We start from the raw sequence: 22,674 nt of genomic DNA on the forward strand, positions 1-22,674 counted from the left end.
GGTACTCGCTGAGTTTGTCCTGATCATTAATTCTCTCTGTCAGTAGCAGCAAAATCAGATGCTCTGATTATTTATCTAACTTCTGCGACTGAAACTTGGCATTGCTACTAAATTTTCAATATTGCAACTGTGACAAAAAAAAATCTAGTGTATTTCACCTGCAGTGAGAGAATTTGAAATTGCCTGAGGTTGTAAATGATGATCTGTAAATAGGAGTTCTTTCATTCTTAACACAGTTTATACTCTCTCCATTGTATTTTATACATGGACCTTTCATGGAAGAACAGTCCATCAAAATCAGCAGCTGTCTCTCCACCTACGACTGGTTGTGGTGACCCAGTCATGTGAAAGATGATGTGTGTGGATTAGACCTGATAGGAGCAGGTGTGAACTGTGTGGATTATGTTTTGATACTCAGGGGTACTCCTAATGGCTGTTGCAGCAAAGTAGTAGTGTCCCTACCTCTGATCCTGGAGGCCTTGGTTCAAGCCCCGACTGATCCAGACGTGTGTTATAATATCTCTGAGCAGGTTAATTAGAAAGTACCTAGTTAGGGTACTCCTTTACAGCAGTAACCTTTTGATATGGTCTTGGATGTATTTGATGGTGATTAGTTGCTCTTTGAAAGGAGTCGTGTCTTTGGGGTTGTTAAAAGTAGATATAAATGGGTGTAAAAAATTAATAACATTTTTTGAAGCCATGAAGTTAATTGGAAATATCAACGCAGCAGTAAAAGGTGCCATCAAGATCACCAAAGAACTGGTGCTGGGAGTCGATGTGCTTTCAAGGCATTTAAAACACCTAACCTTTAACTAATTGAAAACAAAACTGTGTGCAAGAATTTTTAAAAAGTTTCCGGTTTCATTCTGACTGCTGCTTTAATCCTGAGGTTCACCAAAACTGGATTTGTGCTGCATGACTGATCTCAAAATCTTCCGATGTCACAGTAGGTCCCTGACAGAATGCAATTTGATTCACAGTTCCAACTGGTTCTTCGAAGGAGGACTATGAATTTTAATGTTTGTATATGTGAAGGATGATGCAGTTGAATGAAATGTTTACCCTTCTCAGGGATTATGTAGATAAAGGAGCTAAATATACTGATTTACCTTAATGAAAGTGTATGACATTGTTACAATAAAGTCTTCAATGAGCACCTAAAACATCAACCTCTAATCTTAGCATGGGTTAGAGGCCTACTCGGTTGAGTCTTTATGGTAGGGTAAAGGATGGTGGGCAGCATTCAATAACATAAGCTGGTACAAAGCTGGCATATGGACTATACCAGTCTATGGGTGAAGGGCATAGATTCATGGAGGTGGATGTCTTCCATATTTGTGTGGCAGCTCCTGGACCAGACTGTGCTTAGTTAGAGAATGCTGATTAGCTGATTTTTGTTGAAAGGTACTATACAGGTTCAGGCAGTGTTACTGCATTGAAACTATCTTCCCATTCCAGCTTTAATACTCATGTTGACAAATGCAGTATCCTATCTGAATGTCAGTATTTCTCACAATGAAGGAGTACTATATTGAAAGATCAACCTACAATTTGAGTTCTACGGGGTATGACTTGAATCCACAATGTGTGCTATGCGCAAAGACCAGTGTAAGAAATACTAAACAAAAAAAAATCCAAAAAACTGCAGATGCTGGAAATCAGAAACAAAACAGTAAGTGGCTGGAAGAACTCAGCAGGTATGGCAGCAATCCACAGGCCTACTAAGAATTTCCAGCAATTTTTGTTGTTGTTCCAATACAAGAAATAACTATTTAATGTACAAGATATTTATCTCCTTAGTTATCTATTTATTTCTCTATTTAATGATTGCCAGCACAAAACAGAAGATCACTCAAATAAATCTACTTCAAAGGACGCAAAGAAATGACACTCACAAGGGTTAAAGTTCTTCAAAGATTAAAATACAAAAAACAGATATAGAGTAACCGACTATTTTAAACAAGAAAATAATCAAAATGTGTTTCTTTGGCAGTTACCTAACCTAGTTTAAATATTTGCATCTCAATCTTAACCCTGGTGTTCTTGTTCATCATTAGCCTAAGAGCTTTATGTTAAAGAAGCTTTTGAACAGTTACTGTATAACCATTGCTCAGAGCCATGATTCTCCTCTCAATCAGGACTTTGAGCCTGAGGATAAGGGTAAGTCAGGTATTTTCCACTAATCTTGCCCAAGATGCTAATATTGTACTTTTGATGTATAAACTAAATTGTGCCCTAGGTTACAACACGAGTTACTGTACACAAATTTATCTTATTTAATTTAAAAGATTACATGAAAATGCATCAAACCTGCACACCGTAAATATAATGATATCTGCCTCTAATTATTCCAAGTGATTGCTATTTTTGTTTTTTGAAATATTTTATAATTAGCTAATTAAAACAGGGTATGTTTTAAGCTGCGCATGTTTAGTCAATGACCTTGAATAAGAAACTTATGGGGTAGGGGAAGAAGAAACAGCAGCAGTTAAACAAGCAAGCAGCTAATTTATAACAACATTTTTACTTTGTCTTTTACTTACTAAAACGGTACTAAGACTCCAATTTGAGTGTCAGTATACTATAGACATTACATCCTCTGATAATAATGTAGGGGTTGCAGACCTGAGTTATACTGCCAGCTCCACGTTGTTTCTCTGGAAAACTCAACTCAAACTTTTTCCCCATCAGATCTCCATTTGCATCAAACAGATTCAAAGCTAAACTTTCCAATGTTTCATAGCAATCCAATGTCTACATAAACTTGACTTTACCCTCCAATTATGCTCTGATGTTAAGAATTCCTTTGATGTGGCACCATATACATGTTAAGAAATAAGGATATCACACTGTATAAAACTTCCTCAATTTCCATCCACAGATGCTACCTGATCTGTTGAGCATTGTCAGCACTGTTTGTTTTATTTTGGAATTCTAGCATCTCGAGGATTTTGCTTTAATATTAATAAATTCATAAAGGTTTCCTGTGGTTTGCACAGTGACAAATAAACAAGTTTCAAAAGAACGTGTTTGTGATTTCACAAATAGCCAGATTTTCAAGATGCCATGGCATTGTTGTTTTGGAGAAATCCTTATCACCAGGTTATTAGCAATACAGTCAAAGCTACTTCAACCTTAGCACAAACTTATACTGTGTGATAAAAAACATTTCTTTACCTCTCAACAAAAGAGATTATTTACATTTGTCCCTTTTGACTATATTCTGCATCAATTTTCTCTTCTGTCCTTTATTTAGAAACATTTACTCACCACTGCTTTAGAGCTTCTCCAAAGTATTGGACAAACAGCTTGAATGAAATTTCTTCTAATGTTTCATCATTGATATAGAGGTCAATGGGAGACATGCCCATTCAGGAAACCTTCTTGGCAATTGACTTTTGCTAGAGTACGCTTCCATAGTTGCCAGTTACTCTTCGCCAATTGTTTCACAGAATCACTACAGTGTGGAAACAGGCCATTTGGCCCAATCCTCCAAAGAGCATCCAACCCAAACCCAGATCTTATCCCTGTTTCTCTGCTTTTCTCGTGGCTAATCCTGCTATTTTATACATCCCTGAACACTATTAGCGATTTAACATGGCCAATCCACCTAAACTGCACATCTTTGGACCATGAGAGGAAACCAGAAGATTCAAAGGAAACTCACAGAAACACGGGAGAATGTGCAAACTCTACACAGACAGTAACCAGAGGCTGGAATTGAACCCAGGTCCCTGGTGCTGTGAGGTAGCATTCCTAACCGCTGAGCCACCATGCTGCCTATTCTCCCAACTGGCTGGTTCAAACATAAACTGCCAGACGGAGCATAAGGAGATGTAATTGCAGCCTGGTCTAAACCTGTCCTAGTCGTATAAGTAGAGTGGCTACAAGAACAGGTCAGTGGCAAGGAGTACTGCAGCAAATAACCCACCTGACTCCCCAAGCTTGTCTGCCATCTACAAGGCACATCAGGAGAGTGATAGAATACTCGTCACTTGCCTGGACGGGTGCAGTTCCAACAGCATCAGCCAGGACAAAACAGCCCATTTGATTTGCACCACATCCATAAGCATCCACTCCCTCCAACAGTGATGCTCAGCAGCATGTACGACCTACAAAATGCACTGCAGAAATTCACATAAAGTCCTTAGATCCAGCACCTTCCAAACCTACAAAACAACCATTTAGAAGGAAAGAGAGCAGCAGATACATTGGAACACCACCACCAAGTTCCCCTCTAAGCTACCACCATCCTGATTTGGAAAGAAACCACCGTTCCTTCGCTGCCGCTGGATCAAAATCCTGGAATTCCCTCCTTAAGGGCACTGTGGGTCTACTGACAGACCATGGACTGCAGCAGATCAAGAAGGCACCGCTACTTTCTAAAAGGTAACTAGGGGTGTGCAACAAATGCTGGCCCAGCCAGTGATGCCCACTTCCCACAAATGAATACAGAAAAAAATCTGGTGCAATTACCTTTCCAGTGTGAGATTATGGATAGCAATGAGGTTCAAAAGTTTTCATTTCTTGGGGCACTGATTCAAGTTGCTGGCACTCCTTCCATCATGCTCCCTGAGATTTGTATACTTATTCCAGACTCAGGGACAAACTTGATCTAGGAAGGGTATGACATTAGACAAACTCACTGAGCCAACCAGCTTATGTTTCAATCGCATATTTAAGATGTATAGAATAAAGAAATAAAGTAGAAGAAGTGATCGGGAAAACACATCAAATCTTCAAAAAGTAGTATTACTCATCTGGTCATACAGTACAGAAGAGGCCCTTCAGCACATCAAGTCCGCACTGACCTAACTCCACTAATCCCACTTTCCATCACTCAGCTAATTGTTATGATACTTCAAGTGCTCATCCACATAGTTTCAAAGTTTGCAGGGTTTCTCATCTTTAATACCCTCCCAAGTGGAGGCAATCCTGCCGCAAGACACTCCCTTGAATTCCAACATGGCTGAACACTATCCTGATGAAGGGCATATGCCCAAAATGTCGATCTCCTACTCCTTGGATGTTGCCTGACCTGCTGTGCTTTTCCAACACCACACTCATGACTCTGACCTCTAACATCTGCAGTCCTCACTTTCTCCTGAACGCTGTCTACACTGGTTCCTTTGCTATATTATACTATGTCCCTATTGTACAGATGCTCTGTGATCCGTCCCCTAGTCAAACTAGCTTAAACTCCTCCAAACAGCACGACTAAACCGATCTGCAAGGATGTTAGCCTCATTCTGGTTAAAGTACAGACTGTCTCTATCTTCCCCAGAAATGACTGATCCAGGAATCTAAAACTCTCCCTCTTGCCCCAACTCCTGAACCATGATTTATCTGTCCTATTCTGATATTTCTATACTCACTAGCATGTGGTAGCTGGAGTAATCCAGAGATTTAAACCTGTTTTTTTAAAAATCTATTGCCTTGGTCCCTGAAACCTTAATGCAAGACCACATCCCTTTTTCATCATCCTCTCCCTTCAGGAGGTCATATAGCTGTTCAGAGACATCCCTGACCCTGGCCCCAGGAGGTGACATACTGTGCTGGAGTCATGGCTGCTGTCTGTAGCCTTCAGTATCGAGCACCTACTACTATTTCCCTTAAACTTATGCTGCTCCCTTCTTGTGCAGTTGGGTCACCCATATCCTATGGTCCCCAGATGAAACCTCACTGTCATTGTTTTCCAATGCAGAAAAATGGTTACATGGGTAGGATACCCCTGGGCCTTTCTTGTTGTCCTGCCTTGCCCCTATCCTCCGTCTGGTGGTTACCCATTCCCTCTTTGCCTGCAGCTCCTCAGTCCGTACCTCAGAAAGTGTTCTATCTATGCAGCCTTCAGCCTCATGGTTGCACCTCCGACATCAGCCGACACTCAAGTTCAAAGACCTGGCACTCAAGCCATACAGACTGATGTACTTCCTACAGATGTGGTCAGAAACATCTAGAAATCCCCACATGCTGCAGGCAGCACAGCACATTGGAATGGGCTCCTCTGTCATATTTAGTTAAATTTAAAGATCCTTATGTTTAATACTACTAGAAACAGCAAACATTTATCCTGTAGACTCTATTTGCAAACTGCCTCTAAAAACTTTAAAAACCTCATAAATAACATTAAAATAATAGTAAAATAATAATAAAATGATGTAGAATTATATAAAATAGTAAATGATAAAGGAGAGTCAAAGAAAATTTAGAAAATTCAAAAGAGAAAAATGCTTACCTATTAATAATGTACCTGAGATGACACACACACAATTTTGTAGGGCTGTTATGGCTGATCTCCCCAGCTCCTTTCGCTGTGCTGGAGCAGGAACCAGTGCTGACAGGACAAGATGTGAGCAAGGGCAAGGTGTGAGCAAATGCAAACAATCAAACTCCCTCCACACCCACCACTGAACAAACCCCCCTCTACACTCACCACGAATCAAATCCCCCTCCACACTTGCCACTAATCAAACACCCTTCCGCACTCACCACTAATCAAACCCCCTTCCACACTCACCACTGATCAAATCCCCCTCCACACTTGCCACTAATCAAACACCCTTCCGCACTCACCATTGATCCAACCCCACACCACACTCATCAGTAATCAAACCCCCTCCACACTCATCACTGATCAAACCCCCTCCGCACTCATCATTAATCATATCCCCTTCCGCACTCACCACTGATCAAACCCCCTCCATACTCATCACAATTCAAATTCCTTTCATACTGACCACAAATCAAACCCCCTCCACACTCACCACTGATCAAATCCCACTCCGCACTCACCAATGATCCAATCCCATACCACACTCATCAGTAACCAAACCCACTTCCACACTCATCACTAATCAAATCCACTTCCGCACTCACCACTGATCAAACCCCACATCCGCGATCACCACTAAACAAGCCCCCTCCACACTCACCACTGATCAAACTCCCTCCGCACTCACCACTGGTCAAAACCCCCTCCACACTCACCACTGATCAAACTCCCTCTGCACTCACCACTGATCAAAACCCCCTCCACACTCACCACTGATCAAACTCCCTCCGCACTCACCATTGATCAAAACCCCTCCGCACTCACCACTAATCATTCCCCTCCACACTCACCATTGATCAAACCCCCCCATCCGCGATCACCACTAATCATGCCACCTCCACACTCACCACTAATGAACCCCCTCCATACTCACCACTGATCATACCCCCATCCGCACTCACCACTAATCAAACCCCCTCCACACTCATCACTGATCAAACACCCTCCACACTCACCACTGATCAAACTCCCTCCACACTCACCACTGATCAAACTGCCTCCACACTCACCACTGATCAAACCCCCTCCACACTCACCACTGATCAAACCCCCTCCACACTCACCACTAATCAAACCCCCTCCACACTCACCACTGATCAAACTCCCTCCACACTCACCTCTAAACAAATCCCCCTCCACACTTGCCACTAATCAAAACCCCCTCCACACTTGCCACTAATCAAAACCCCTTCCACACTCAACATTGATACAACCCCATAGCACACTCATCAGTAATCAAACCCCCTTCCACACATCACTAATCAAAGCGCCTCCGCACTCACCACTGATCAAGCCCCCTCCGCACTCACCACTGATGAAATCCCCTCCACAGTCACTACTAATCAAACCCCGCTCCGCACTCACCACTGATCAAACCCCCTCCGCACTCACCATTAATCAAGCCCCCTCCATACTCACCACTGATCAAACCCCCTCCACACTCACCACTGATCAAACACCCCTCCACATTCACCACTGATCAAACTCCCCTCCACACTCACCATTAATCAAACCCCCTCCACACTCACCACTAATCAAACCCCCGTCTGCACTCACCGCTGATTAAACACCCCTCCACACTCACCACTAATCAAACACCCTCCACACTCACCACTAATCAAACTCCCTCCATACTCACCACAAATCAAGCCCCCCTCCGCAGTCACCACTAATCAAACTCCCTCCACACGCACCACTGATCAAACCCCCCTCCGCACTCACCACTGATCAAACCCCCCTCCACACTCACCACGAATCAAACCCCTCCACACTCACCACTAATCAAAAGGCCTTCCGCACTCACCACTGATCCAACCCCATACCACACTCATCAGTAATCAAACCCACTTCCGCACTCACCACTGATCAAACCCCCTCCTCACTCACCACTAATCAAACCCCTTCCACACACACCACTAATCATACCCCTTCCGCACTCACCATTAATCAAACACCCTCCACACTCACCACTGATCAAACCGCCTCCACACTCACCACTAATCAAACCCCCTCCACACTCACCACTAATCAAACCCCCTCCACACTCACCACTAATCAAACTCCCTCCACACTCACCTCTAAACAAATCCCCCTCCACACTTGCCACTAATCAAAACCCCTTCCACACTCAACATTGATACAAACCCATAGCACACTCATCAGTAATCAAACCCCCTTCCACACATCACGAATCAAAGCGCCTCCGCACTCACCACTGATCAAGCCTCCTCCGCACTCACCACTGATCAAGCCTCCTCCGCACTCACCACTGATGAAATCCCCTCCACAGTCACTACTAATCAAACCCCGCTCCGCACTCACCACTGATCAAACCCCCTCCACACTCACCATTAATCAAGCCCCCTCCATACTCACCACTGATCAAACACCCTCCACACTCAGCACTGATAAAACCCCTTCAACACTCACCACTAATCAAGCCCCCTCTGCACTCACCACTGATCAAACCCCCTCCACACTCACCACTGATCAAACCCCCGTCTGCACTCACCACTGATTAAACACCCCTCCACACTCACCACTAATCAAACCCCCGTCTGCACTCACCGCTGATTAAACACCCCTCCACACTCACCACTAATCAAACACCCTCCACACTCACCACTAACCAAACTCCCTCCATACTCACAACAATTCAAGCCCCCCTCCGCAGTCACCACTAATCAAACTCCCTCCACACTCACCACTGATCAAACCCCCCTCCGCACTCACCACTGATCAAACCCCCCTCCACACTCACCACGAATCAAACCCCCTCCACACTCACCACTAATCAAAAGGCCTTCCGCACTCACCATTGATCCAACCCCATACCACACTCATCAGTAATCAAACCCCCTCCGCACTCACCACTAATCAAACCCCCTCCGCACTCACCACTAATCAAACCCCCTCCACACTCACCACTGATCAAACCCCTTCCACACTCACCACTGATCAAACACCCTCCACACTCACCACTAATCAAACCCCCTCCGCACTCACCACTAATCATTCCCCTCCGCACTCACCATTGATCAAACCCCCCCATCCGCGATCACCACTAATCATGCCACCTCCACACTCACCACTAATGAACCCCCTCCATACTCACCACTAATCAAACCCCCTCCACACTCATCACTGATCATACCCCCATCCGCACTCACCACTGATCATACCCCCATCCGCACTCACCACTAATCAAACTCCCTCCACACTCATCACTGATCAAACTCCCTCCACACTCACCACTGATCAAACTGCCTCCACACTCACCACTGATCAAACTCCCTCCACACTCACCACTGATAAAACCCCCTCCACACTCACCACTAATCAAACCCCCTCCACACTCACCACTAATCAAACCCCCTCCACACTCACCACTGATCAAACTCCCTCCACACTCACCACTGATCAAACAACCTCCACAGTCACCACTAATCAAACCCCCTCCACACTCACCACTGATAAAACCCCCTCCGCACTCAACACTGATCAAACCCCCTCCGCACTCACCACTAATCATTCCCCTCCGCACTCACCATTGATCAAACCCCCCCATCCGCGATCACCACTAATCAAGCCACCTCCACACTCACCACTAATGAACCCCCTCCATACTCACCACTGATCAAACTCCCTACACACTCATCACTGATCAAACCCCCTCCACACTCACCACTGATCAAACTCCCTCCACACTCACCATTGATCAAACCGCCTCCACACTCACCACTAATCATTCCCCTCCGCACCCACCACTGATCAAACTCCCCTCCACACTCACCACTAATCAAACCCCCTCCACACTCACCACTGATCAAACTGCCTCCATACTCACCACTAATCAAACCCCCTCCACACTCACCACTAATCAAGCCCCCTCCACACTCACCACTGATCAAACCCCCTCCACACTCACCACTAATCAAACCCCCTCCACACTCACCACTGATCAAACTCCCTCCACACTCACCACTAATCAACCCCCACCACTCTCACCACTGATCAAACCCCCTCCACATTCACCACTAATGAATCCCCCTCAGCACTCACCACTGATCAAACCCCCTCCACACTCACCATTAAACAAACCCCCTCCGACTCACCACTAATCAAACCCCCTCCACACTCACCACTGATCATACCCCCCTCCACACTCACCACTGATCATAATCCCCTCCACACTCACCACTAATCAAACCCCCTCCACACTCACCACTGATCATACCCCCTCCACACTCACCACTGATCATACCCCCTTCCACACTCACCACTAAACAAACCCCCTCCACTCTCACCACTAATGAATCCCCCTCAGCACTCACCACTGATCAAACCCCCTTCCACACTCACCACTAAACAATCCCCCTCCACTCTCACCACTGATCAAAACCCCCTCCGCACTCCCCACTAAACACACCCACTCCATACTCACCACTAATCAAACCCACTCCACCCTCACCATTAATCATTCCCCTCCGCACGGACCACTGATCAAACCCCTTCCACACTCACCACTAACCAAAACCCCTCCATACTCACCACTGATCAAACCTCCTCCACACTCACCACTGATCAAACCTCCCTCCGCACTCACCACTTATCAAGCCACATCCGCGCTCACCACTAATTAAACCCCCTCCACACTCACCGCTAATTAAACCCCCTCCACACTCACCACAAATCAAACCACCCTCCGCAGTCACCACGAATCAAACTCCCCTCCACACTCACCACTAATCAAATCCCCCTTCACACTTGCCACTAATCAAACTCCCTCCACACTCACCACTGATCAAACCCCCTCCACACTCATCAAAATTCAAATCCCTTTCATACTGACCACAAATCAAACCCCCCTCCGCACCCACCACTGATCAAATCCCCCCTCCGCACTCACCACTAATCAAACCACCTCCTCACTCACCACTGATCAAATCCCCTCCGCCCTCAGCAATGATCAAACACCCTCCACACTCACCACTAAACAAACCCCCTCCACACTCACCACTAATCATTCCCCTCCGCACCCACCACTGATCAAACTCCCCTCCACACTCACCACTAATCAAACCCCCTCCATACTCACCACTGATCAAACCCCCTCCCCACTCACCACTTATCATCCCCCTCCGCACTCACCACTGATCAACCCACCCCATCCGCGATCACCACTAATCAAGCCCCCTCCGCACTCACCACTGATCAAACCCCCTCCACTCTCACCACTGATCAAACCCCCTCCACACATCCTGATGAAGGGCTCTGGCCCGAAACATCGAAGTTCCTGTTCCTTGGATGCTGCCTGACCTGCTGTGCTTTAACCAGCAACGCATTTTCAGCATTAATCAAACCCCCTCCACACTCACCACTGATCAAACTCCCTCCACACTCACCTCTAAACAAATCCCCCTCCACACTTGCCACTAATCAAATCCCCCTCCACACTTGCCACTAATCAAAACCCCTTCCACACTCAACATTGATACAACCCCATAGCACATTCATCAGTAATCAAACCCCCTTCCACACATCACTAATCAAAGCGCCTCCGCACTCACCACTGATCAAGCCCCCTCCGCACTCACCACTGATGAAATCCCCTCCACAGTCACTACTAATCAAACCCCGCTCCGCACTCACCACTGATCAAACCCCCTCCGCACTCACCATTAATCAAGCCCCCTCCATACTCACCACTGATCAAACACCCTCCACACTCAGCACTGATCAAACCCCTTCAACACTCACCACTAATCAAGCCCCCTCTGCACTCACCACTGATCAAACCCCCTCCACACTCACCACTAATTAAACCCCCTCCGCACTCACCACTAATCAAACCATTTCCATACTCACCACAAATCAAGCCCCCCTCCGCAGTCACCACTAATCAAACTCCCTCCACACTCACCACTGATCAAACACCCCTCCACATTCACCACTGATCAAACTCCCCTCCACACTCACCATTAATCAAACCCCCTCCGCACTCACCACTAATCAAACCCCCGTCTGCACTCACCACTGATTAAACACCCCTCCACACTCACCACTAATCAAACACCCTCCACACTCACCACTAATCAAACTCCCTCCATACTCACCACAAATCAAACCCCCCTCCGCACTCACCACTGATCAAACCCCCCTCCACACTCACCACGAATCAAACCCCCTCCACACTCACCACTAATCAAAAGGCCTTCCGCACTCACCATTGATCCAACCCCATACCACACTCATCAGTAATCAAACCCTCTTCCGCACTCACCACTGATCAAACCCCCTCCACACTCACCACTGATCAAACCCCCTCCTCACTCACCACTAATCAAACCCCTTCCACACTCACCACTGATCATACCCCTTCTGCATTCACCACTGATCAAACCCCTTCCACACACACCACTAATCATACCCCCTCCGCACTCACCATTAATCAAACCCCCTCCACACTCACCACTGATCAAACCCTGTCCACACTCACCACTAAACAAACCCCCTCCACACTCATCATTAATAAAACCCACCTCCACACTCGTCACTAATCAAACCTCCTCCACACTCACCATTAATCAAACCCCTTCTCACTCACCATTAATCAAACTCCACTCCGCACTCACCATTTTTTTTTTGTAGATATTTTTATTGAAATTTAACATTTTTGCAAATTTACAAAAATAAACAAAACTCTCAAATACAAACATTGATGTACAATTAAATCATATATACAATAGTCATAATTTAACAAAGAAAAGAGAAAGAAAGAAAACAAAAAAAGAAAAAAAAGAAACGAAAAAAGAAAGAAAAAAAAACTCAACTTTCTACTAATCTAACCTATAACTAACCAGAGTGTATACATAAGTCTCTTACATGCTCGGAATGTATAAACATCAAATATAATAAAACCCGTATTCGCGCAGGATTCCTCTCCCAAGGGGCCCCGGAGCAGCCCGGTCTGAAATCTTCACTAAATAAAAGCCCTTGTTAGGATAGCCGAAATATCTGCATTTATATAATTCAAAAAGGGCTGCCATATTTTATAAAATAATTCAGTCTTTCGGTGCACCATATTTGTGAGGAAGTCAAGGGGGATATATTCCATAATTAATCTGTGCCAATTTGAAAGTCCAGGGGGGACCTCAGCCACCCAGTTCACCAAAATATGTTTCCTTGCACAGAAAGAGAGAATAGAAAATAGTCTCTTCCCATGCATATCCAGAGATGAGAGGTTCGAAAAGCCCAAAAGGAGAGATACAGGGTCCACCCTAATTTCCGTTCCTAAAATTTCTGTCAGGGTATTTGCCACTTTAGTCCAGTATCTGCGGATTTTCTGACAAGTCCACAGACAATGTACAAGAGTACCCACCTCTATTTTGCATTTGGGACACATTGGAGATGCTCCTGCCTTAAATTTTGCCAGTCGAGCCGGAGCTATATGGGCCCTATGAAGTATCTTTAGTTGGATAGCCTGAGTTCTGTTACAGATAGCAATTCTTCTAGCATTTTCCCAAATGTCATTCCACATATCCTCAGAGATTTCTAGCCCCAAGTCCTGCTCCCATGTTTTAAGCAGGTCATCCATGTCTCCTGAGACTCCATCATGTAGCAAATGGTATATAGTACTAACGGAGGATGCCCCCGCTGGTCGTAAGACATTACGTTCTCTGTCTGATTTATAAAGACTATCTATTAATGTAGTCTTCCTCTGTATATAATCTCGAACTTGGAAGTATCGAAAGAGATCCCCATTAGGTATTCCGAATTTCAGACGCAGCTGCTCAAAGGACATCAGGATCCCATCTTTAAATAGGTCCCCTAAGCATGAGATGCCCCTGGATCTCCAGAGTTTAAAGGTGGCATCTGTAATCCCCGGTTGGAATCCCCATGCGCCTACTATTGGTGCATGGGGGGATGTTTTATGTGAGTTACCCTCATTTTGCCGCATTATATTCCAGGCCTTAATTGTGTTTAATATTATGGGATTTTTACAGTGGTCTGTAATGATTTTCCTCTTATCTAAAAATAAAAGGTTAATAAGTGGGTATTTTACTTGGGAGGCTTCGATATCCAGCCAAATTGATTGTGGATCAGATGAAACCCAATCAGCTATGTAACTTAGTAGGGAGCTTAACTGATATTTCCTAAAGTCTGGGAAGTCCAGTCCTCCCCTTGCCTGTGGAAGCTGTAGCTTCTTCAGCTTAATAAGGGGCCGTCTATGGTTCCAAATAAAGGAGCCCAACCAGCTATATAATTTACGTAGGGCTAGCCTTGGCAGCATCAGCGGGAGCATTCTCATAGGATATAAGAGACGGGGCAGAACATTCATTTTAATTAATGCTATTCTCCCTAGCCAGGAAATCGGAAGGTCTCTCCATCGCTGGAGGTCCTGCCTTATCCTTTCCATTAATTGTACAAAATTAGCCCTATACAGCTGATCAAATACTGGCGTGATAAAAATACCTAAATATAAGAAGCCCTCCAGGGACCAACGGAAGGGAAAAGGGGATCCGTCCATTAAGTGGGGTATCATAGCCAGACCACCCATTGGCATGGCTTCCGATTTTGAAAAATTAATTTTATAGCCTGAGAATGCACTAAATGTATTAATAACTTGAATTAGACGAGGCACTGACATTAAAGGATTACTGAGGAATAAGAGAACGTCATCTGCATAGAGGGTAATTTTGTGTTTACCTGTACCAATCCTCGGGGCCATTATATTAGGATCAGTCCGGATGGCTTCTGCTAATGGTTCGATTATCAGTGTAAACAACAATGGTGAGAGGGGACATCCTTGACGGCAGCCCCTACCCACACTGAAGCCATCCGATCTTAACCCATTAGTAATAACAGCTGCTTTGGGGTCATTATACAATGTTGAAACCCATTTGGTAAACACCTGTCCAACGCCAAACCTTTCCAATGTGTAAAATAAATATGACCATTCAACCCTATCAAATGCCTTTTCCGCATCCAATGAAATTACTACTCCTGGTATCTTTCCCTGATGACAGGCTTGGATCATATTCAAGACCCTTCTGATATTATTGGATGATCTGCGGCCCTTAATAAATCCCGTCTGGTCCTCCTTTATAATATATGGCAGTACCCTTTCTAGTCTTAGTGCTAACATTTTTGAGAGAATTTTAAAGTCTACATTTAGTAAGGATATTGGTCTGTAAGATGCACAATCTTCTGGGTCTTTTCCTTTTTTGAGGATAAGAGAAATATTTGCTTCTTTCAGCGTGGGCGGGAGACAGACCTGACTATGCGCAAAATTATACATATCCATAAGTGGGTCAACCAATATTCCTGTAAATTCTTTATAGAATTCAGCTTGAAAACCATCCGGGCCCGGTGCTTTTCCGCTCTGAAGTTGCCTAATTGCCTCAAGTATTTCTTGGACTGTTAAAGGGGTATTTAGGGCCGACACCTGTTCCGGAGTCAGGCCCGGGAAGGTCAAATTTTTAAAAAATGACTGCATCCTCCTAATCCTATCTTCACAATCCTGCGATCTATATAGTTCAGAATAAAATTCTTTAAAGGTCGCATTGATCTTTTTATGATCATGAGTCAGGGTACCTGTACTTTCCTTGATGGTCGGAATAGTTTGAGGGGCTTTCTTTTTCTTTGCAAGAAATGCTAAGTATCTACCCGGTTTGTCGCCATATTCATATAATCTTTGTTTCGCAAATAATATTTCCCTTTTAGCCGTTTGAGTAAGCGCGGTGTTTAAAGCTGTCCTAAGAGCTGTAATCCTCTGCAATTTTGTGATAGAAGGTCTATCAGCGTATGCTGTTTCGGCTGCTTTTAGGCGAGCTTCGAGCAGACGCTGTTGCTCTCCCTTCATTTTCCTCTGGGTCGCTGAATAGGAGATGATCAAACCTCGTGCATAAGCTTTGATGGTCTCCCACATCATTGACGGATTACTAGCCGTACCAGTATTAATTTCTAAAAAAGTTTTAAGTTCTTGGGAGAAGTACTTTAAAAATTTGCTATCTTTTATCAGGAAGGGGTCCATACGCCAATGCCGAGCAGATGTCCCATTGTTCTTTACCTTAGTTTCCATGTATACAGCGGCATGGTCAGAGATTGCTATAGTACCTATTTTACAGGTTGCTATAGAGTTTAGAAAAATCGATGGGGCAAAAAACATATCAATTCTTGTGTAACATTTATGTGGATTAGAGTAGAAAGAAAAATCTCTACCCTGTGGATGGAGACATCTCCATACATCTACCAATCCTAATTCTTTATTCAGGTCCGCCAGTTGTCTAGATCTGGGAGATACTCCAGCGGCACTCTTGGGAATCCTGTCTATTTCCGGATCCATAATACAATTAAAGTCTCCCCCTATAATTGTATGACGGGCACCAAAGGCCATCAGTTTTGAAAAAGCTTCCGTTATGAATTTAAAGGGGTGTGCCGGGGGGCAGTATACATTTAAGATCCCATATTCCTCTCCATTTATGAGGGCTTTAATCAAAATATATCGTCCAGATTCGTCTTTTATCTGATTTAGAATTTTCAAAGGGAAGTTCTTCCGGACAAGGATAACGACTCCCCTGCTTTTTGAATTAAAAGAGGAAAAAAAGGCCTGATCAAATCCGCCCTGTCGTAATTTTAAGTGTTCTTTATCCGACAGGTGTGTCTCCTGTAGGAGAGCTATATCAACTCTCTCCTTCTTAAGATTTGATAATATTTTCTTCCTTTTAACTGGCGAATTACTCCCCCTGACATTCCAGGTGCACCACTTAACCGACTGTTCAGCCATAATCATCTGGACAGATCCGAGACCCCTCGGGAGGGGAAACCCTATCTAGAACATCCCGAGCATGGAGCATACAAGATTTACAAAAGTAAAGATTCTCTGATACACTCAAAACAATATAACAAAAAACTCTTTCTAAGTATAAAAAATATAAAACATTCCGAATTGGAGATTTTCTCCCTTGTTCCCAGGGAGCGTCACTTCCTCTCCCACAGTCCATCTTACCCTCTTCCAACCAGTGCCCCACCCTTGACCCAGGTGTTCCTCAATAAAATGAGGAGAATTCAAATATAATATAAAGCTAGAGTTAACAGTGAACACCCCACCCCCACCCACACCCACATCTAAATATATTTGGGAATATTAATACCATATATAACTATAAGATTACAATCTCAACACGTAATACTTAAATATAATACCACAAAATAACAGGGGAAAGAAAAACAACCCCGCTCCTAAAAACAGAAGTAAAATAGAATAAGGTAACCACCTCCGCCCATCAACATTAACCAAACGCCCCAACATATATATATACATACACACATAGGGGGAAAGATAAGAAAAGATGAAGGGATGTAAACCAAAATAATGGGAAAGGCAGACCAGCGTCCACACTCTCTTACAGCTTATTTAAGAGAGTCCAAGAATTCCTTAGCCTTCTCCGGTGATCCGAAGTTATATATGGATCCTTCGTGGCTAAGGCGTAGCGTCGCTGGATATCGTAAGGAGTACTGGATATTTAAGTCCCTTAAACGCTTCTTCGCCTCATCAAATGCCTTCCTCTTTCGGACCAAAGCTGGGGAGAAGTCCTGGAACAGCATGATCCTGGATCCTTTGTGGGTCATAGCTTGGGGATCTTTTCCCAGATTTCTTGAGGAAATCTCTCCCTCTTCCTGCTCGGGAAGGCCCAACAACCGAATATTTTTTCTACGACATCGATTTTCAAGGTCATCAATGTGGTTTTCCAGGTTCTGGACTCGATTCTTGAGAAAACGGATGTGGTCGGCTGTTGATTTTATCCCAGTCTCTGAGGCTGCGGCCTTCGACTCCACCTCTCTGACTCGGCACTCCAATTCCTGAATGTCTCTGCCCTGCTTCTGCAGCTCGGCTGATAGTGCTTCTCTGCTCTGCCGAGACTCATCGATAAAAGCATCAATCTTAGCCTCCCACCTGGCAAACATCTCCTCAAAGCTCATCTTCGTTGGTAAATCTCCTGAAGTAGCTGAAGACACCTTTGTTGCAGCTGAAGAGGGAGAGGGTGGGGGAGGGGTCCCTGCTTTCTTAGAGCCGCCTGTTCCCTTCCCTTTACTCATTTTCCAGCTAGTATTAGACTATTTAAATGTACTAATAGGTAACTATTTAAGGTTAACAACTATTATAAATGGTTTAGTGAGTGTGGTGGGGGTGGATAGCCCACTTTTCCCAAGTTTTGGGTAGAGCACTGTGGACTCAGTCTTGCTGGGTCGCCGCCATCTTGGATCCCCCCCCGCACTCACCATTAATCAAACCGCCTCCGCACTCACCACTGATCATGATCAAACCCCCTCCACACTCACCATTAACCAAACCCCCTCCATACTCACCACTGATCAAACACCCTCCACACTCACCATTAATCAAACCCCCTCCACACTCACCACTAATCAAACCCCCTCCACACTCACCACTGATCAAACCCCTTCTGCACTCACCACTGTTCAAACCCCCCTCCACACTCACCACTGATCAAACCCCCTCCACACTCACCACTAATCAAAACTCATCCGCACTCACCACTAATCAAACCCCCTCCACACTCACCACTGATCATAACCCCTCCACACTCACCACTCATCAAACTTCCAGATAATTTGCACTTGATGTAAATCTGAACTCATTTGCCATCGTTATGCATTAATGTTAAGTCTAATGAGTATGCTTTTTTTGTCAGATAAATTGAATAGTTTTAATAATAAGATAATTGTATGATATATATCATTAGACATTACAAATGACAGAATGGCATTAGAGGGCACAAAAAGCTGTTAGGCACTTAATGATTTCAAATTAAGGCATTAATGTCACTGTTTTCTGTTTCTACATCTGTAACAGCTCCTCATCTTCATGGTCCAAAATCAGTGTTTAATTTTTGCAAATACCACAGATCATTACACAGCTTGTTCCATTTGTAGGTCTCTCTGTGACACATAGCACCCTCAGGCCCCGATCAGTACACAGTCATGTCCAAGGCATGGAGGAAGTGATGGTTTTCCAGTGATAGCCATCTAATTGCGTGCTGACAATGCATGTCCATTGGCTCCACTGGGAAGGAAGCGGTTGTTTCAGGAATCAGCGGATGTCAGCAAAAACCTACAGTGAGAGATTGTACCTTCTCAAGCACTCATGCTCAGGCATGTTGAGTAAACTGATTTTCTCTCTGTACACTCTTCTTTGCGGGAGAGAGGGGTGGGTGGGGAGATGGTTCTCATTTCCTTCTGGCTTGATCTCAGTGTCCATCCCCTGTACCCCGTGCAGCTGAGGACAAAACCATTGGTGGTGGTGCTGAGGGTGCTTTTTGTCCCTCAGCAGAAGTGCGAAATGCTCTGAATATACGCTTCCCAGACTCTATTAAAGATTTGCAGAAAGGGAACTGCAGTTGAAGGTGAGTAAAGTGATAGATCGAATGTCTTCCAAGAAGTTGCCAATCAGCTGCCAAGTAGTGCAATGGAACAGCAGCCTGTCATCTGGTCTTGGCTGGAGCTCTTTAGAGTAACTGATCAAAGGCTTCACCTTTACGTCAGTCTCACTGGAAGAGCTCTTCTTGCCATGCATTAATCTCTGTGACCCTGCAAGGTTGCCGAAAGGAAATAGGTGTGCTGTTCTTAAACCAAGAGTCGAACATTAAAGGAGTCCTCAAAGACCCACTTGATTATTTTAACAATTTATTTGGTAGGTGTCCTCCAGTTGCTTCCAATGCAATGCCCTCCATTCAGTGAAAACTGATTAAGAGTGGGATGATGTTGAGATCTTGGCATCAATTTTAAAAGCTGAAAATGTGTTGCTGAAAAAGTGCAGCAGGTCAGGCAGCATCCAAGGAGCAGGAGAGTCGACGTTTCGGGCATGAGCCCTTCTTCAGGAATGAGGAAAGTGTGTCCAGCAGGCTAAGATAAAAGGTAGGGAGGAGGACTTGGGGGAGGGGCGTTGGAAATGCGATAGGTGGATGGAGGTCAAGGTGAGGGTGATAGGCTGGAGTGGGGGTGGGGACGGAGAGGTCAGGAAGAAGATTGCAGGTTAGGAAGGCGGTGCTGAGTGTGAGGGATTTGACTGAGACAAGGTGAGGGGGAGGGGAAATGAGGAAACTGGAGAAATCTAGGTTCATCTCTTGTGGTTGGAGGGTTCCTAGGCGGAAGATGAGGCACTCTTCCTCCTGCCATTGTGTTGCTCTAGTCTGGCGATGGAGGAGTCCAAGGAGGTGCATGTCCTTGGTGGAGTGGGAGGGGGAGTTGAAGTGTTGAGCCACGGCGTGGTTGGGTTGATTGGTCCGGGTGTCCCAGAGGTGTTCCCTCAAACATTCCGCAAGTAGGCGGCCTATCTCCCCAATATAGAGGAGGCCACATCGGGTGCAGTGGATGCAGTAAATTTTTTTGTCTGTGAGAGTGTTGTCCTGAGCTGGGGCAGGGCTAATTGCAGGGAATGGAGGTAGAGGCGCATGGCTGTAAGCGTGGTTGTACTCCCTGCATGTACCCAAAACTAATTCCCCTTACCAGGACAAATTTCACCATTTGGATCCAGGCAAATTTTCCTGTTTAATGCAAGACTAAATGTCTAATACACAAAGATGGATCAGCTAACAGGGTAAAAAAAAAATGAAACAAAGTACTTTTTCCGCAAGAAGGACTTGGTGGAAATATAATAGAAGTTTGGGTCCCAAAATCACAGTAAGGAAACTGTTTAGCTGTATGGTCTAAACAACTCCTTCCAAAACACAAGGGGTCAGAATTTAATGGAGATGATGGAGGCCTTGCCCACAAACTGAGTGGCCAACAGGAGCTTTGTGTTGTCACTGTTTGGAAAGGCACACTGAATTATGTGTCTGGCTGAACAATGACAGACATTTTCACGATCAAGCACACTGGGCAGTTGGAAATCCTATCCATCAAGAGCTGCCAAGTGGTTAAAGGCCAGCAGTTGCTCATCAGCCTGCCAATGGAAGACAGTGGCCTCTGTTGGTAATACATGCAGCTAAGATTCAGGATCACGGCTGGACACAGGCTCTCCCCAACCCTCCACCTGGGAGTATGCAAGAAGCCCTGTCGGACTTTGCTTTTCAAACTTGCTGATCAGGGTGTTCCTTGCCTGTTGCTAATTGAATATCAGCAACATTGTGATAAAGCCCTTAAATGGACATTAATTGTCTCAATACGAGCTTCAATTGGTGACAGACACAAGGCTTTCCTTTCCATAATACAGGCTCCAGAACTCTTCCAATTGTCAGTAACCTTTCAGTTTGAAGAGCTGCCTGATTAATTTTTCTTCAAAGTAGTCAATATTTTGTAAGATTTTTTAGTGGGAGTGGGAGAGGGGAAGAAGGGATTGAACACAAACCATAATCATCTTTTTATTCATAAGATAAGGGGGCAAAAATTCAATTGCAAATGAAAGTGGCTGTAGGTATTCTGATGTACAATTAAACAACACCCCTTCAACATAACACAAGTAAATACTTGACAGCATAGATTTCAAAACTTACAAGATAATACATGGCTTGGAAAGGGTGGACGCTAGGAAATTTTTTCCGTTAGGTGAGGAGATTAGGACCTGTGGACACAGCCTTAAAATTAGAGGGGGTCAATTCAGAACAGAAATGCGGAGACATTTTTTTCAGCCAGAGAGTGGTGGGCCTGTGGAATTCATTGCCACAGAGTGCAGTGGAGGCGGGGACGATAAATGTCTTCAAGGCAGATATTAATAGATTCTTGATGTCACGAGGAATTAAGGGCAACAGGGAGAATGCAGGTAAGTGGAGTTGAAATGCCCATCAGCCATGATTGAATGGCGGAGTGGACTCGATGGGCCGAATGGCTTTACTTCCACTCCTATGTCTTATGGTCTTATGGCAGATATTGCACTCTGCTTCTTCTGCACACTTCTAACACAAGCCCCAAATGCCCTAACTATGATGGCAACTGGCCTTCCTAGAGACATCCATGTCATATACACATGTCATTGTGCCAGCAAAATAGTAGCCACGTGCCAAAACAATATCACTACAATTCTGTGACCAACATGACAATTTTGAGAAATCCTACTGAGCTGCATCCACTCCCCCGAATGTACTTCACAATGGCCCTGACAAACAGGGAGGTGGTCTATTCAAAGTCAGCAGCACTGGTCAGATATATGTTATGTAGACTACTCAGCATGCCAGCTCTTTCAAGGAATTCACACACAATACTAATTTACACTGCACCACTTTCAACTGAATTGAACAGTGAACTAAAATGGCACATACCAGAAGTATACTCAATCCAAAGGCATAAATCTTTAATTTTTTTTAAAATAATATCTATTATCC

The sequence above is a fragment of the Hemiscyllium ocellatum genome, chromosome 24 (assembly GCF_020745735.1).
Source record: "Hemiscyllium ocellatum isolate sHemOce1 chromosome 24, sHemOce1.pat.X.cur, whole genome shotgun sequence".
In the NCBI taxonomy this organism is placed as follows: Eukaryota; Metazoa; Chordata; class Chondrichthyes; order Orectolobiformes; family Hemiscylliidae; genus Hemiscyllium; species Hemiscyllium ocellatum.